The following is a 17,553-nucleotide window of genomic DNA, read 5'->3' on the forward strand; positions in this document are numbered from 1 at the left end:
GAACGGATGGGAAGGAAATTATTTTTGTTCTCTATTTTTCGGCCTGTCCTTACCCGTTTCCTCTTGGAATGAAGCCTGGATTATGTTTTTTAATTTTTAAAATTTTTTTGTATTTGTTTTTGAATTTTCTAACTCGGGTCGGGTATTCGAACGGATAGGAAGGAAATTATTTTTGTTCTCTATTTTTCGGCCTGTCCTTGCCCGTTTCATCCAGAAATGAAGCCTGGATGTTGTTTTTTAATTTTTATAATTTTTTTGCACTTATTTTCGAAATTTCAAACTCGTGTCGGGTTCGAACGGATAGGAAGGAAATTTTTTTTCTTCTCTATTTCTTGGCCTGTCTTCACCCGTTTCGTCTTGAAATGTAACCTGGATGATGTTTTTTAATTTTTAGAATTTTTTTGCATTTGTTTATGAATTTTCTAAACCGGGTCGGGTTCGAACGGATAGGAAGGAAATTATTTTTGTTCTCTATTTTTCGGCCTGTCCTGACCCGTTTCGTCTTGGAATGAAGCCTGGATGATGTTTTCTAATTTTTAAAATTTTTCTGCATTTGTTTTTGAATTTTCTAACTCGGGCGGGTATTCGAAAGGATAGGAAGGAAATTGTTTTTGTTCTCTATTTTTCGGACGGTTCTTGCCCGTTTCATCCTGAAATGAAGCCTGGATGTTGTTTTTTAATTTTTAAAATTTTTTTGCATTTATTTTCGAAATTTCAAACTCGGGTCGGGTTCGAATGGATAGGAAGGAAATTTTTTTTCTTCTCTATTTTTCGGCCTGTCTTCACCTGTTTCGTCTTGAAATGTAAACTGGATGATGTTTTTTAATTTTTAGAATTTTGTTGCATTTGTTTATGAATTCTCTAAATCGGGTCGGGTTCGAACGGATAGGGAGGAAATTATTTTTGTTCTCTATTTTTCGGCCTGTTATTGCCCGTTTCGTCTTGAAATGATGCCTGGATGATGTTTTTTTAGTTTTTTAAATTTTTTTGCATTTATTTTTGAATTTTCAAACCCGGGTCGGGTTCGGACGGATAGGAAGGAAATTATTTTTGTTCTCTATTTTTCGGCTTGTCCTTGCCCGTTTCGCCTTGAAATGAAGCCTGGATGATGTTTTTTAATTTTTAAATTTTTTTTGCATTTATTTTTGAATTTTCTAACTCGGGTCGGGTTCGAACGGATAGGAAGAAAATTTTTTTCTTCTCTATTTTTCGGCCTGTCCTGGCCCGTTTCGTCTTGAAACGAAGCCTGGATGATGGTTTTTAATTTTTAGAATTTTTTTGCATTTATTATTGAATTTTCTAACTCGGGTCGGGTTCGAACGGATAGGAAGGAAATTATTTTTGTTCTCTATTTTTCGGCCTGTCCTTGACCGTTTCGTCTTGGAATGAAGCCTGGATGATGTTTTTTAATTTTTAAAATTTTTTTGCATTTGTTTTTGAATTTTCTAACTCGGGTCGGGTATTCGAACGGATAGGAAGGAAATTGTTTTTGTTCTCTATTTTTCGCCCTATCCTCGCCCGTTTCATCCTGAAATGAAGCCTGGATGTTGTTTTTTAATTTTTAAAATTTTTTTGCATTTATTTTCGAAATTTCAAACTCGGGTCGGGTTCGAACGGATAGGAAGGAAATTTTTTTTCTTCTCTATTTTTCGGCCTGTCTTCACTCGTTTCGTCTTGAAATGTAACCTGGATGATGTTTTTTAATTTTTAGAATTTTTTTGCATTTATTTATGAATTTTCTAAATCGAGTCGGTTTCGAACGGATAGGGAGGAAATTATTTTTGTTCTCTATTTTTCGGCTTGTCCTTGCCCGTTTCGCCTTGAAACGAAGCCTGGATGATGTTTTTTAATTTTTAGAATTTTTTTGCATTTATTTTTGAATTTTCTAACTCGGGTCGGGTTTGAACGGATAGGAAGAAAATTATTTTTGTTCTCTATTTTTCGGCCTGTCATTGCCCGTTTCGTCTTGAAATGATGCCTGGATGATGTTTTTTAATTTTTAAAATTTTTTTGCATTTATTTTTGAATTTTCAAACTCGGGTCGGGTTCGAACGGATAGGAAGGAAATTATTTTTGTTCTATATTTTTCGGCTTGTCCTTGCCCGTTTCGCCTTGAAATGAAGCCTGGATGATGTTTTTTAATTTTTAAAATTTTTTTGCATTTATTTTTGAATTTTCTAACTCGGGTCGGGTTCGAACGGATAGGAAGAAAATTTTTTTTCTTCTCTATTTTTCGGCCTGTCCTGGCCCGTTTCGTCTTGAAACGAAGCCTGGATGATGTTTTTTAATTTTTAGAATTTTTTTGCATTTATTATTGAATTTTCTAACTCGGGTCGGGTTCGAACGGATAGGAAGGAAATTATTTTTGTTCTCTATTTTTCGGCCTGTCCTTACCCGTTTCGTCTTGGAATGAAGCCTGGATGATGTTTTTTAATTTTTAAAATTTTTTTGCATTTGTTTTTGAATTTTCTAACTCGGGTCGGGTATTCGAACGGATAGGAAGGAAATTGTTTTTGTTCTCTATTTTTCGGCCTATCCTCGCCCGTTTCATCCTGAAATGAAGTCTGGATGTTTTTTTTTTAATTTTTAAAATTTTTTTGCATTTATTTTTGAATTTTCAAACTTGGGTCGGGTTCGAACGGATAGGAAGGAAATTATTTTTGTTCTCTATTTTTCGGCTTGTCCTTGCCCGTTTCGCCTTGAAATGAAGCTTGGATGTTGTTTTTTAATTTTTAAAATTTTTTTGCACTTATTTTCGAAATTTCAAACTCGTGTCGGGTTCGAACGGATAGGAAGGAAATTTTTTTTCTTATCTATTTTTTGGCCTGCCTTCACCCGTTTCGTCTTGAAATGTAACTTGAATGATGTTTTTTAATTTTTAGAATTTTTTTGCATTTGTTTATGAATTTTCTAAACCGGGTCGGGTTCGAACGGATAGGAAGGAAATTATTTTTGTTCTCTATTTTTCGGCCTGTCCTGACCCGTTTCGTCTTGGAATGAAGCCTGGATGATTTTTTCTAATTTTTAAAATTTTTCTGCATTTGTTTTTGAATTTTCTAACTCGGGTCGGGTATTCGAAAGGATAGGAAGGAAATTGTTTTTGTTCTCTATTTCTCGGACGGTTCTTGCCCGTTTCATCCTGAAATGAAGCCTGGATGTTGTTTTTTAATTTTTAAAATTTTTTTGCATTTATTTTCGAAATTTCAAACTCGGGTCGGGTTCGAATGGATAGGAAGGAAATTTTTTTTCTTCTCTATTTTTCGGCCTGTCTTCACCCGTTTCGTCTTGAAATGTAAACTGGATGATGTTTTTTAATTTTTAGAATTTTGTTGCATTTGTTTATGAATTTTCTAAATCGGGTCGGGTTCGAACGGATAGGGAGGAAATTATTTTTGTTCTCTAATTTTCGGCCTGTCATTGCCCGTTTCGTCTTGAAATGATGCCTGGATGATGTTTTTTTAATTTTTAAAATTTTTTTGCATTTATTTTTGAATTTTCAAACTCGGGTCGGGTTCGAACGGATAGGAAGGAAATTATTTTTGTTCTCTATTTTTCGGCTTGTCCTTGCCCGTTTCGCCTTGAAATGAAGCCTGGATGATGTTTTTTAATTTTTAAAATTTTTTTGCATTTATTTTTGAATTTTCTAACTCGGGTCGGGTTCGAACAGATAGGAAGAAAATTTTTTTCTTCTCTATTTTTCGGCCTGTCCTGGCCCATTTCGTCTTGAAACGAAGCCTGGATGATGGTTTTTAATTTTTAGAATTTTTTTGCATTTATTATTGAATTTTCTAACTCGGGTCGGGTTCGAACGGATAGGAAGGAAATTATTTTTGTTCTCTATTTTTCGGCCTGTCCTTGACCGTTTCGTCTTGGAATGAAGCCTGGATGATGTTTTTTAATTTTTAAGATTTTTTTGCATTTGTTTTTGAATTTTCTAACTCGGGTCGGGTATTCGAACGGATAGGAAGGAAATTGTTTTTGTTCTCTATTTTTCGGCCTGTCCTCGCCCGTTTCATCCTGAAATGAAGCCTGGATGTTGTTTTTTAATTTTTAAAATTTTTTTGCATTTATTTTCGAAATTTCAAACTCGGGTCGGGTTCGAACGGATAGGAAGGAAATTTTTTTTCTTCTCTATTTTTCGGCCTGTCTTCACCCGTTTCATCTTGAAATGTAACCTGGATGATGTTTTTTAATTTTTAGAATTTTTTTGCATTTATTTTTGAATTTTCTAACTCGGGTCGGGTTTGAACGGATAGGAAGAAAATTATTTTTGTTCTCTATTTTTCGGCCTGTCATTGCCCGTTTCGTCTTGAAATGATGCCTAGATGATGTTTTTTAATTTTTAAAATTTTTTTGCAATTATTTTTGAATTTTCAAACTTGGGTCGGGTTCGAACGGATAGGAAGGAAATTATTTTTGTTCTCTATTTTTCGGCTTGTCCTTGCCCGTTTCGCCTTGAAATGAAGCCTGGATGATGTTTTTTAATTTTTAAATTTTTTTTGCATTTATTTTTGAATTTTCTAACTCGGGTCGGGTTCGAACGGATAGGAAGAAAATTTTTTTTCTTCTCTATTTTTCGGCCTGTCCTGGCCCGTTTCGTCTTGAAACGAAGCCTGGATGATGTTTTTTAATTTTTAGAATTTTTTTGCATTTATTATTGAATTTTCTAACTCGGGTCGGGTATTCGAACGGATAGGAAGGAAATTATTTTTTTTCTCTATTTTTCGGCCTGTCCTTGCCCGTTTCATCCAGAAATGAAGCCTGGATGTTGTTTTTTAATTTTTAAAATTTTTTTGCACTTATTTTCGAAATTTCAAACTCGTGTCGGGTTCGAACGGATAGGAAGGAAATTTTTATTCTTCTCTACTTTTTCGGCCTGCCTTCACCCGTTTCGTCTTGAAATGTAACCTGGATGATGTTTTTTAATTTTTTGAATTTTTTTGCATTTGTTTATGAATTTTCTAAATCGGGTCGGGTTCGAACGGATAGGAAGGAAATTATTTTTGTTCTCTATTTTACGGCCTGTCCTTACCCGTTTCGTCTTTGAATGAAGCCTGGATGATGTTTTTTAATTTTTAAAATTTTTTTGCATTTGTTTTTGAATTTTCTAACTCGGGTCGGGTATTCGAACGGATAGGAAGGAAATTATTTTTGTTCTCTATTTTTCGGCCTGTCCTTGCCCGTTTCGTCTTGAAATGTAACCTGGATGACGTTTTTTAATTTTTAGAATTTTTTTGCATTTGTTTATGAATTTTCTATATCGGGTCGGGTTCGAACGGATAGGGAGGAAATTATTTTTGTTCTCTATTTTTCGGCCTGTCATTGCCCGTTTCGTCTTGAAATGATGCCTGGATGATGTTTTTTAATTTTTTAAATTTTTTTGCATTTATTTTTTAATTTTCAAACTCGGGTTGGTTTCGAACGGATAGGAAGGAAATTATTTTTGTTCCTTATTTTTCGGCCTGTCCTGACCCGTTTCGTCTTGGAATGAAGCCTGGATGATGTTTTCTAATTTTTAAAATTTTTCTGCATTTGTTTTTGAATTTTCTAACTCGGGTCGGGTATTCGAAAGGATAGGAAGGAAATTGTTTTTGTTCTCTATTTTTCGGACGGTTCTTGCCCGTTTCATCCTGAAATGAAGCCTGGATATTGTTTTTTAATTTTTAAAATTTTTTTGCATTTATTTTTGAAATTTCAAACTCGGGTCGTGTTCGAATGGATAGGAAGGAAATTTTTTTTCTTCTCTATTTTTCGGCCTGTCTTCACCCGTTTCGTCTTGAAATGTAAACTGGATAATGTTTTTTAACTTTTAGAATGTTGTTGCATTTGTTTATGAATTTTCTAAATCGGGTCGGGTTCGAACGGATAGGAAGGAAATTTTTTTTCTTCTCTATTTTTTGGCCTGCCTTCACCCGTTTCGTCTTGAAATGTAACCTGGATGATGTTTTTAAATTTTTAGAATTTTTTTGCATTTGTTTATGAATTTTCTAAACCGGGTCGGGTTGGAACGGATAGGAAGGAAATTATTTTTGTTCTCTATTTTTCGGCTTGTCCTTGCTCGTTTCGCCTGGAAATGAAGCCTGGATGATGTTTTTTAATTTTTAAAATTTTTTTGCATTTATTTTTGAATTTTCTAACTCGGGTCGGGTTTGAACGGATAGGAAGAAAATTTTTTTTCTTCTCTATTTTTCGGCCTGTCTTCACCCGTTTCGTCTTGAAATGTAACCTGGATGATGTTTTTTAATTTTTAGAATTTTTTTGCATTTATTTTTGAATATTCTAACTCGGGTCGGGTTTGAACGGATAGGAAGAAAATTATTTTTGTTCTCTATTTTTCGGCATGTCATTGCCCGTTTCGTCTTGAAATGATGCCTGGATGATGTTTTTTACTTTTTAAAATTTTTTTGCATTTATTTTTGAATTTTCAAACTTGGGTCGGGTTCGAACGGATAGGAAGGAAATTATTTTTGTTCTCTATTTTTAGGCTTGTCCTTGCCCGTTTCGCCTTGAAATGAAGCTTGGATGTTGTTTTTTAATTTTTAAAATTTTTTTGCACTTATTTTCGAAATTTCAAACTCGTGTCGGGTTCGAACGGATAGGAAGGAAATTTTTTTTCTTCTCTATTTTTTGGCCTGCCTTCACCTGTTTCGTCTTGAAATGTAACCTGGATGATGTTTTTTAATTTTTAGAATTTTTTTGCATTTGTTTATGAATTTTCTAAACCGGGTCGGGTTCGAACGGATAGGAAGGAAATTATTTTTGTTCTCTATTTTTCGGCCTGTCCTGACCCGTTTCGTCTTGGAATGAAGCCTGGATGATGTTTTCTAATTTTTAAAATTTTTCTGCATTTGTTTTTGAATTTTCTAACTCGGGTCGGGTATTCGAAAGGATAGGAAGGAAATTGTTTTTGTTCTCTATTTTTCGGACGGTTCTTGCCTGTTTCATCCTGAAATGAAGCCTGGATGTTGTTTTTTAATTTTTAAAATTTTTTTGCATTTATTTTCAAAATTTCAAACTCGGGTCGGGTTCGAATGGATAGGAAGGAAATTTTTTTTCTTCTCTATTTTTCGGCCTGTCTTCACCCGTTTCGTCTTGAAATCTAAACAGGATGATGTTTTTTATTTTTTAGAATTTTGTTGCATTTGTTTATGAATTTTCTAAATCGGGTCGGGTTCGAACGGATAGGGAGGAAATTATTTTTGTTCTCTATTTTTCGGCCTGTCATTGCCCGTTTCGTCTTGAAATGATGCCTGGATGACGTTTTTTTAATTTTTTAAATTTTTTTGCATTTATTTTCGAAATTTCAAACTCGGGTCGGGTTTGAATGGATAGGAAGGAAATTTTTTTTCTTCTCTATTTTTCGGCCTGTCTTCACCCGTTTCGTCTTGAAATGTAAACTGGATGATGTTTTTTAATTTTTAGAATTTTGTTGCATTTGTTTATGAATTTTCTAAATCGGGTCGGGTTCGAACGGATAGGGAGGAAATTATTTTTGTTCTCTATTTTTCGGCCTGTCATTGCCCGTTTCCTCTTGAAATGATGCCTGGATGATGTTTTTTTAATTTTTAAAATTTTTTTGCATTTATTTTTGAATTTTCAAACTCGGGTCGGGTTCGAACGGATAGGAAGGAAATTATTTTTGTTCTCTATTTTTCGGCTTGTCCTTGCCCGTTTCGCCTTGAAATGAAGCCTGGATGATGTTTTTTAATTTTTAAAATTTTTTTGCATTTATTTTTGAATTTTCTAACTCGGGTCGGGTTCGAACAGATAGGAAGAAAATTTTTTTCTTCTCTATTTTTCGGCCTGTCCTGGCCCATTTCGTCTTGAAACGAAGCCTGGATTATGGTTTTTAATTTTTAGAATTTTTTTGCATTTATTATTGAATTTTCTAACTCGGGTCGGGTTCGAACGGATAGGAAGGAAATTGTTTTTGTTCTCTATTTTTCGGCCTGTCCTCGCCCGTTTCATCCTGAAATGAAGCCTGGATGTTGTTTTTTAATTTTTAAAATTTTTTTGCATTTATTTTCGAAATTTCAAACTCGGGTCGGCTTCGAACGGATAGGAAGGAAATTTTTTTTCTTCTCTATTTTTCGGCCTGTCTTCACCCGTTTCATCTTGAAATGTAACCTGGATGATGTTTTTTAATTTTTAGAATTTTTTTGCATTTATTTTTGAATTTTCCAACTCGGGTCAGGTTTGAACGGATAGGAAGAAAATTATTTTTGTTCTCTATTTTTCGGCCTGTCATTGCCCGTTTCGTCTTGAAATGATGCCTGGATGATGTTTTTTAATTTTAAAATTTTTTTGCAATTATTTTTGAATTTTCAAACTTGGGTCGGGTTCGAACGGATAGGAAGGAAATTATTTTTGTTCTCTATTTTTCGGCTTGTCCTTGCCCGTTTCGCCTTGAAATGAAGCCTGGATGATGTTTTTTAATTTTTAAATTTTTTTTGCATTTATTTTTGAATTTTCTAACTCGGGTCGGGTTCGAACGGATAGGAAGAAAATTTTTTTTCTTCTCTATTTTTCGGCCTGTCCTGGCCCGTTTCGTCTTGAAACGAAGCCTGGATGATGTTTTTTAATTTTTAGAATTTTTTTGCATTTATTATTGAATTTTCTAACTCGGGTCGGGTTCGAACGGATAGGAAGGAAATTATTTTTGTTCTCTATTTTTCGGCCTGTCCATACCCGTTTCGTCTCGGAATGAAGCCTGGATGATGTTTTTTAATTTTTAAAATTTTTTTGCATTTGTTTTTGAATTTTCTAACTCGGGTCGGGTATTCGAACGGATAGGAAGGAAATTATTTTTTTTCTCTATTTTTCGGCCTGTCCTTGCCCGTTTCATCCAGAAATGAAGCCTGGATGTTGTTTTTTAATTTTTAAAATTTTTTTGCACTTATTTTCGAAATTTCAAACTCGTGTCGGGTTCGAACGGATAGGAAGGAAATTTTTTTTCTTCTCTACTTTTTCGGCCTGTCTTCACCCGTTTCGTCTTGAAATGTAACCTGGATGATGTTTTTTAATTTTTTGAATTTTTTTGCATTTGTTTATGAATTTTCTAAATCGGGTCGGGTTCGAACGGATAGGAAGGAAATTATTTTTGTTCTCTATTTTTCGGCCTGTCCTTACCCTTTTCGTCTTTGAATGAAGCCTGGATGATGTTTTTTAATTTTTAAAATTTTTTTGCATTTGTTTTTGAATTTTCTAACTCGGGTCGGGTATTCGAACGGATAGGAAGGAAATTCTTTTTGTTCTCTATTTTTCGGCCTGTCCTTGCCCGTTTCATCCAGAAATGAAGCCTGGATGTTGTTTTTTAATTTTTAAAATTTTTTTGCATTTATTTTCGAAATTTCAAACTCGGGTCGGGTTCGAATGGATAGGAAGGAAATTTTTTTTCTTCTTTATTTTTCGGCCTGTCTTCACCCGTTTCGTCTCGAAATGTAACCTGGATGACGTTTTTTAATTTTTAGAATTTTTTTGCATTTGTTTATGAATTTTCTATATCGGGTCGGGTTCGAACGGATAGGGAGGAAATTATTTTTGTTCTCTATTTTTCGGCCTGTCATTTCCCGTTTCGTCTTGAAGTGATGCCTGGATGATGTTTTTTAATTTTTTAAATTTTTTTGCATTTATTTTTTAATTTTCAAACTCGGGTCGGGTTCGAACGGATAGGAAGGAAATTATTTTTGTTCTCTATTTTTCGGCCTGTCATTGCCCGTTTCGTCTTGAAATGATGCCTGGATGATGTTTTTTAATTTTTTAAATTTTTTTGCATTTATTTTTGAATTTTCAAACTTGGGTCGGGTTCGAACGGATAGGAAGGAAATTATTTTTGTTCTCTATTTTTCGGCTTGTCCTTGCCCGTTTCGCCTTGAAATGAAGCTTGGATGTTGTTTTTTAATTTTTAAAATTTTTTTGCACTTATTTTCGAAATTTCAAACTCGTGTCGGGTTCGAACGGATAGGAAGGAAATTTTTTTTCTTCTCTATTTTTTGGCCTGCCTTCACCCGTTTCGTCTTGAAATGTAACCTGGATGATGTTTTTTAATTTTTAGAATTTTTTTGCATTTGTTTATGAATTTTCTAAACCGGATCGGGTTCGAACGGATAGGAAGGAAATTATTTTTGTTCCCTATTTTTCGGCCTGTCCTGACCCGTTTCGTCTTGGAATGAAGCCTGGATGATGTTTCCTAATTTTTAAAATTTTTCTGCATTTGTTTTTGAATTTTCTAACTCGGGTCGGGTATTCGAAAGGATAGGAAGGAAATTGTTTTTGTTCTCTATTTTTCGGACGGTTCTTGCCCGTTTCATCCTGAAATGAAGCCTGGATGTTGTTTTTTAATTTTTAAAATTTTTTTGCATTTATTTTCGAAATTTCAAACTCGGGTCGGGTTCGAATGGATAGGAAGGAAATTTTTTTTCTTCTTTATTTTTCGGCCTGTCTTCACCCGTTTCGTCTTGAAATGTAACCTGGATGACGTTTTTTAATTTTTAGAATTTTTTTGCATTTGTTTATGAATTTTCTATATCGGGTCGGGTTCGAACGGATAGGGAGGAAATTATTTTTGTTCTCTATTTTTCGGCCTGTCATTTCCCGTTTCATCTTGAAGTGATGCTTGGATGATGTTTTTTAATTTTTTAAATTTTTTTGGATTTATTTTTTAATTTTCAAACTCGGGTCGGGTTCGAACGGATAGGAAGGAAATTATTTTTGTTCTCTATTTTTCGGCCTGTCATTGCCCGTTTCGTCTTGAAATGATGCCTGGATGATGTTTTTTAATTTTTTAAATTTTTTTGCATCTATTTTTGAATTTTCAAACTTGGGTCGGGTTCGAACGGATAGGAAGGAAATTATTTTTGTTCTCTATTTTTCGGCTTGTCCTTGCCCGTTTCGCCTTGAAATGAAGCTTGGATGTTGTTTTTTAATTTTTAAAATTTTTTTGCACTTATTTTCGAAATTTCAAACTCGTGTCGGGTTCGAACGGATAGGAAGGAAATTTTTTTTCTTCTCTATTTTTTGGCCTGCCTTCACCCGTTTCGTCTTGAAATGTAACCTGGATGATGTTTTTTAATTTTTAGAATTTTTTTGCATTTGTTTATGAATTTTCTAAACCGGATCGGGTTCGAACGGATAGGAAGGAAATTATTTTTGTTCCCTATTTTTCGGCCTGTCCTGACCCGTTTCGTCTTGGAATGAAGCCTGGATGATGTTTCCTAATTTTTAAAATTTTTCTGCATTTGTTTTTGAATTTTCTAACTCGGGTCGGGTATTCGAAAGGATAGGAAGGAAATTGTTTTTGTTCTCTATTTTTCGGACGGTTCTTGCCCGTTTCATCCTGAAATGAAGCCTGGATGTTGTTTTTTAATTTTTAAAATTTTTTTGCATTTATTTTCGAAATTTCAAACTCGGGTCGGGTTCGAATGGATAGGAAGGAAATTTTTTTTCTTCTCTATTTTTCGGCCTGTCTTCACCCGTTTCGTCTTGAAATGTAAACTGGATGATGTTTTTTAATTTTTAGAATTTTGTTGCATTTGTTTATGAATTTTCTAAATCGGGTCGGGTTCGAACGGATAGGGAGGAAATTATTTTTGTTCTCTATTTTTCGGCCTGTCATTGCCCGTTTCGTCTTGAAATGATGCCTGGATGATGTTTTTTTAATTTTTTAAATTTTTTTGCATTTATTTTTGAATTTTCAAACTCGGGTCGGGTTCGAACGGATAGGAAGGAAATTATTTTTGTTCTCTATTTTTCGGCTTGTCCTTGCCCGTTTCGCCTTGAAATGAAGCCTGGATGATGTTTTTTAATTTTTTAAATTTTTTTGTATTTATTTTTGAATTTTCAAACTCGGGTCGGGTTCGAACGGGTAGGAAGGAAATTATTTTTGTTCTCTATTTTTCGGCCTGTCCTTTCCCGTTTCATCCAGAAATGAAGCCTGGGTGTTGTTTTTTAATTTTTAAAATTTTTTTGCACTTATTTTCGAAATTTCAAACTCGTGTCGGGTTCGAACGGATAGGAAGGAAATTTTTTTTCTTCTTTATTTTTTGGCCTGCCTTCACCTGTTTCGTCTTGAAATGTAACCTGGATTATATTTTTTAATTTTTTGAATTTTTTTGCATTTGTTTATGAATTTTCTAAACCGGGTCGGGTTCGAACGGATAGGAAGGAAATTATTTTTGTTCTCTATTTTTCGGCCTGTCCTGACCCGTTTCGTCTTGGAATGAAGCCTGGATGATGTTTTCTAATTTTTAAAATTTTTCTGCATTTGTTTTTGAATTTTCTAACTCGGGTCGGGTATTCGAAAGGATAGGAAGGAAATTGTTTTTGTTCTCTATTTTTCGGACGGTTCTTGCCCGTTTCATCCTGAAATGAAGACTGGATGTTGTTTTTTAATTTTTAAAATTTTTTTGCATTTATTTTCGAAATTTCAAACTCGGGTCGGGTTCGAATGTATAGGAAGAAAATTTTTTTTCTTCTCTATTTTTCGGCCTGTCTTCACCCGTTTCGTCTTGAAATGTAAACTGGATGATGTTTTTTAATTTTTAGAATGTTGTTGCATTTGTTTATGAATTTTCTAAATCGGGTCGGGTTCGAACGGATAGGGAGGAAATTATTTTTGTTCTCTATTTTTCGGCCTGTCATTGCCCGTTTCGTCTTGAAATGATGCCTGGATGATGTTTTTTTAATTTTTTAAATTTTTTTGCACTTATTTTTGAATTTTCAAACTCGGGTCGGGTTCGAACGGATAGGAAGGAAATTATTTTTGTTCTCTATTTTTCGGCCTGTCCTTGCCCGTTTCATCCAGAAATGAAGCCTGGGTGTTGTTTTTTAATTTTTAAAATTTTTTTGCACTTATTTTCGAAATTTCAAACTCGTGTCGGGTTCGAACGGATAGGAAGGAAATTTTTTTTCTTCTCTATTTTTTGGCCTGCCTTCACCCGTTTCGTCTTGAAATGTAACCTGGATGACGGTTTTTAATTTTTAGAATTTTTTTGCATTTGTTTATGAATTTTCTAAACCGGGTCGGGTTGGAACGGATAGGAAGGAAATTATTTTTGTTCTCTATTTTTCGGCTTGTCCTTGCCCGTTTCGCCTGGAAATGAAGCCTGGATGATGTTTTTTAATTTTTAAAATGTTTTTGCATTTATTTTTGAATTTTCTAACTCGGTTCGGGTTTGAACGGATAGGAAGAAAATTTTTTTTCTTCTCTATTTTTCGGCCTGTCTTCACCCGTTTCGTCTTGAAATGTAACCTGGATGATGTTTTTTAATTTTCAGAATTTTTTTGCATTTATTTTTGAATTTTCTAACTCGGGTCGGGTTTGAACGGATAGGAAGAAAATTATTTTTGTTCTCTATTTTTCGGCCTGTCATTACCCGTTTCGTCTTGAAATGATGCCTGGATGATGTTTTTTAATTTTTAAAATTTTTTTGCATTTATTTTTGAATTTTCAAACTTGGGTCGGGTTCGAACGGATAGGAAGGAAATTATTTTTGTTCTATATTTTTCGGCTTGTCCTTGCCCGTTTCGCCTTGAAATGAAGCTTGGATGTTGTTTTTTAATTTTTAAAATTTTTTTGCACTTATTTTCGAAATTTCAAACTCGTGTCGGGTTCGAACGGATAGGAAGGAAATTTTTTTTCTTCTCTATTTTTTGGCCTGCCTTCACCTGTTTCGTCTTGAAATGTAACCTGGATGATGTTTTTTAATTTTTAGAATTTTTTTGCATTTGTTTATGAATTTTCTAAACCGGGTCGGGTTCGAACGGATAGGAAGGAAATTATTTTTGTTCTCTATTTTTCGGCCTGTCCTGACCCGTTTCGTCTTGGAATGAAGCCTGTATGATGTTTTCTAATTTTTAAAATTTTTCTGCATTTGTTTTTGAATTTTCTAACTCGGGTCGGGTATTCGAAAGGATAGGAAGGAAATTGTTTTTGTTCTCTATTTTTCGGACGGTTCTTGCCCGTTTCATCCTGAAATGAAGCCTGGATGTTGTTTTTTAATTTTTAAAATTTTTTTGCATTTATTTTCGAAATTTCAAACTCGGGTCGGGTTCGAATGGATAGGAAGGAAATTTTTTTTCTTCTCTATTTTTCGACCTGTCTTCAACCGTTTCGTCTTGAAATGTAAACAGGATGATGTTTTTTATTTTTTAGAATTTTGTTGCATTTGTTTATGAATTTTCTAAATCGGGTCGGGTTCGAACGGATAGGGAGGAAATTATTTTTGTTCTCTATTTTTCGGCCTGTCATTACCCGTTTCGTCTTGAAATGATGCCTGGATGATGTTTTTTTTAATTTTTTAAATTTTTTTGCATTTATTTTTGAATTTTCAAACTTGGGTCGGGTTCGAACGGATAGGAAGGAAATTATTTTTGTTCTCTATTTTTCGGCTTGTCCTTGCCCGTTTCGCCTTGAAATGAAGCGTGCATGTTGTTTTTTAATTTTTAAAATTTTTTTGCACTTATTTTCGAAATTTCAAACTCGTGTCGGGTTCGAACGGATAGGAAGGAAATTTTTTTTCTTCTCTATTTTTTGGCCTGCCTTCACCCGTTTCGTCTTGAAATGTAACCTGGATGATGTTTTTTAATTTTTAGAATTTTTTTGCATTTGTTTATGAATTTTCTAAACCGGATCGAGTTCGAACGGATAGGAAGGAAATTATTTTTGTTCCCTATTTTTCGGCCTGTCCTGACCCGTTTCGTCTTGGAATGAAGCCTGGATGATGTTTTCTAATTTTTAAAATTTTTCTGCATTTGTTTTTGAATTTTCTAACTCGGGTCGGGTATTCGAAAGGATAGGAAGGAAATTGTTTTTGTTCTCTACTTTTCGGACGGTTCTTGCCCGTTTCATCCTGAAATGAAGCCTGGATGTTGTTTTTTAATTTTTTTAAATTTTTTTGCATTTATTTTCGAAATTTCAAACTCGGGTCGGGTTCGAATGGATAGGAAGGAAATTTTTTTTCTTCTCTATTTTTCGGCCTGTCTTCACCCGTTTTGTCTTGAAATGTAAACTGGATGATGTTTTTTAATTTTTAGAATGTTGTTGCATTTGTTTATGAATTTTCTAAATCGGGTCGGGTTCGAACGGATAGGGAGGAAATTATTTTTGTTCTCTATTTTTCGGCCTGTCATTGCCCGTTTCGTCTTGAAATGATGCCTGGATGATGTTTTTTAAATTTTTTAAATTTTTTTGCATTTATTTTTGAATTTTCAAACTCGGGTCGGGTTCGAACGGATAGGAAGGAAATTATTTTTGTTCTCTATTTTTCGGCTTGTCCTTGCCCGTTTCGCCTTGAAATGAAGCCTGGATGATGTTTTTTAATTTTTTAAATTTTTTTGCATTTATTTTTGAATTTTCAAACTCGGGTCGGGTTCGAACGGGTAGGAAGGAAATTATTTTTGTTCTCTATTTTTCGGCCTGTCCTTGCCCGTTTCATCCAGAAATGAAGCCTGGGTGTTGTTTTTTAATTTTTAAAATTTTTTTGCACTTATTTTCGAAATTTCAAACTCGTGTCGGGTTCGAACGGATAGGAAGGAAATTTTTTTTCTTCTCTATTTTTTGGCCTGTCTTCATCCGTTTCGTCTTGAAATGTAACCTGGATGATGTTTTTGAATTTTTAGAATTTTTTTGCATTTGTTTATGAATTTTCTAAACCGGGTCGGGTTCGAACGGATAGGAAGGAAATTATTTTTGTTCTCTATTTTTCGGCTTGTCCTTGCCCGTTTCGCCTTGAAATGAAGCCTGGATGATGTTTTTTAATTTTTAAAATTTTTTTGCATTTATTTTTGAATTTTCTAACTCGGGTCGGGTTTGAACGGATAGGCAGAAAATTTTTTTTCTTCTCTATTTTTCGGCCTGTCTTCACCCGTTTCGTCTTGAAATGTAACCTGGATGATGTTTTTTAATTTTTAGAATTTTTTTGCATTTATTATTGAATTTTCTAACTCGGGTCGGGTTTGAACGGATAGGAAGAAAATTATTTTTGTTCTCTATTTTTCGGCCTGTCATTGCCCGTTTCGTCTTGAAATGATGCCTGGATGATGTTTTTTAATTTTTAAAATTTTTTTGCATTTATTTTTGAATTTTCAAACTTGGGTCGGGTTCGAACGGATAGGAAGGAAATTATTTTTGTTCTCTATTTTTCGGCTTGTCCTTGCCCGTTTCGCCTTGAAATGAAGCTTGAATGTTGTTTTTTAATTTTTAAAATTTTTTTGCACTTATTTTCGAAATTTCAAACTCGTGTCGGGTTCGAACGGATAGGAAGGAAATTTTTTTTCTTCTCTATTTTTTGGCCTGCCTTCACCTGTTTCGTCTTGAAATGTAACCTGGATGATGTTTTTTAATTTTTAGAATTTTTTTGCATTTGTTTATGAATTTTCTAAACCGGGTCGGGTTCGAACGAATAAGAAGGAAATTATTTTTGTTCTCTATTTTTCGTCCTGTCCTGACCCGTTTCGTCTTGGAATGAAGCCTGCATGATGTTTTCTAATTTTTAAAATTTTTCTGCATTTGTTTTTGAATTTTCTAACTCGGGTCGGGTATTCGAAAGGATAGGAAGGAAATTGTTTTTGTTCTCTATTTTTCGGACGGTTCTTGCCCGTTTCATCCTGAAATGAAGCCTGGATGTTGTTTTTTAATTTTTAAAATTTTTTTGCATTTATTTTCGAAATTTCAAACTCGGGTCGGGTTCGAATGGATAGGAAGGAAATTTTTTTTCTTCTCTATTTTTCGGCCTGTCTTCACCCGTTTCGTCTTGAAATGTAAACAGGATGATGTTTTTTATTTTTTAAAATTTTGTTGCATTTGTTTATGAATTTTCTAAATCGGGTCGGGTTCGAACGGATAGGGAGGAAATTATTTTTGTTCTCTATTTTTCGGCCTGTCATTGCCCGTTTCGTCTTGAAATGATGCCTGGATGATGTTTTTTTAATTTTTTAAATTTTTTTGCATTTATTTTTGAATTTTCAAACTCGGGTCGGGTTCGAACGGATAGGAAGGAAATTATTTTTGTTCTCTATTTTTCGGCTTGTCCTGACCCGTTTCGTCTTGGAATGAAGCCTGGATTATGTTTTTTAATTTTTAAAATTTTTTTGTATTTGTTTTTGAATTTTCTAACTCGGGTCGGGTATTCGAAGGTATAGGAAGGAAATTATTTTTGTTCTCTATTTTTCGGCCTGTCCTGACCCGTTTCTTCTTGGAATGAAGCCTGGATGATGTTTCCTAATTTTTAAAATTTTTCTGCATTTGTTTTAGAATTTTCTAACTCGGGTCGGGTATTCGAAAGGATAGGAAGGAAATTGTTTTTGTTCTCTATTTTTCGGACGGTTCTTGCCCGTTTCATCCTGAAATGAAGCCTGGATGTTGTTTTCTAGTTTTTAAAATTTTTTTGCAATTATTTTCGAAATTTCAAACTCGGGTCGGGTTCGAATGGATAGGATGGAAATTTTTTTTCTTCTCTATTTTTCGGACTGTCTTCACCCGTTTCGTCTAGAAATGTAACCTGGATGATGTTTTTTAATTTTTAGAATTTTTTTTCATTTGTTTATGAATTTTCT

This window comes from Quercus robur, chromosome 10, assembly GCF_932294415.1.
Source record: "Quercus robur chromosome 10, dhQueRobu3.1, whole genome shotgun sequence".
NCBI classification, from domain to species: Eukaryota; Viridiplantae; Streptophyta; class Magnoliopsida; order Fagales; family Fagaceae; genus Quercus; species Quercus robur.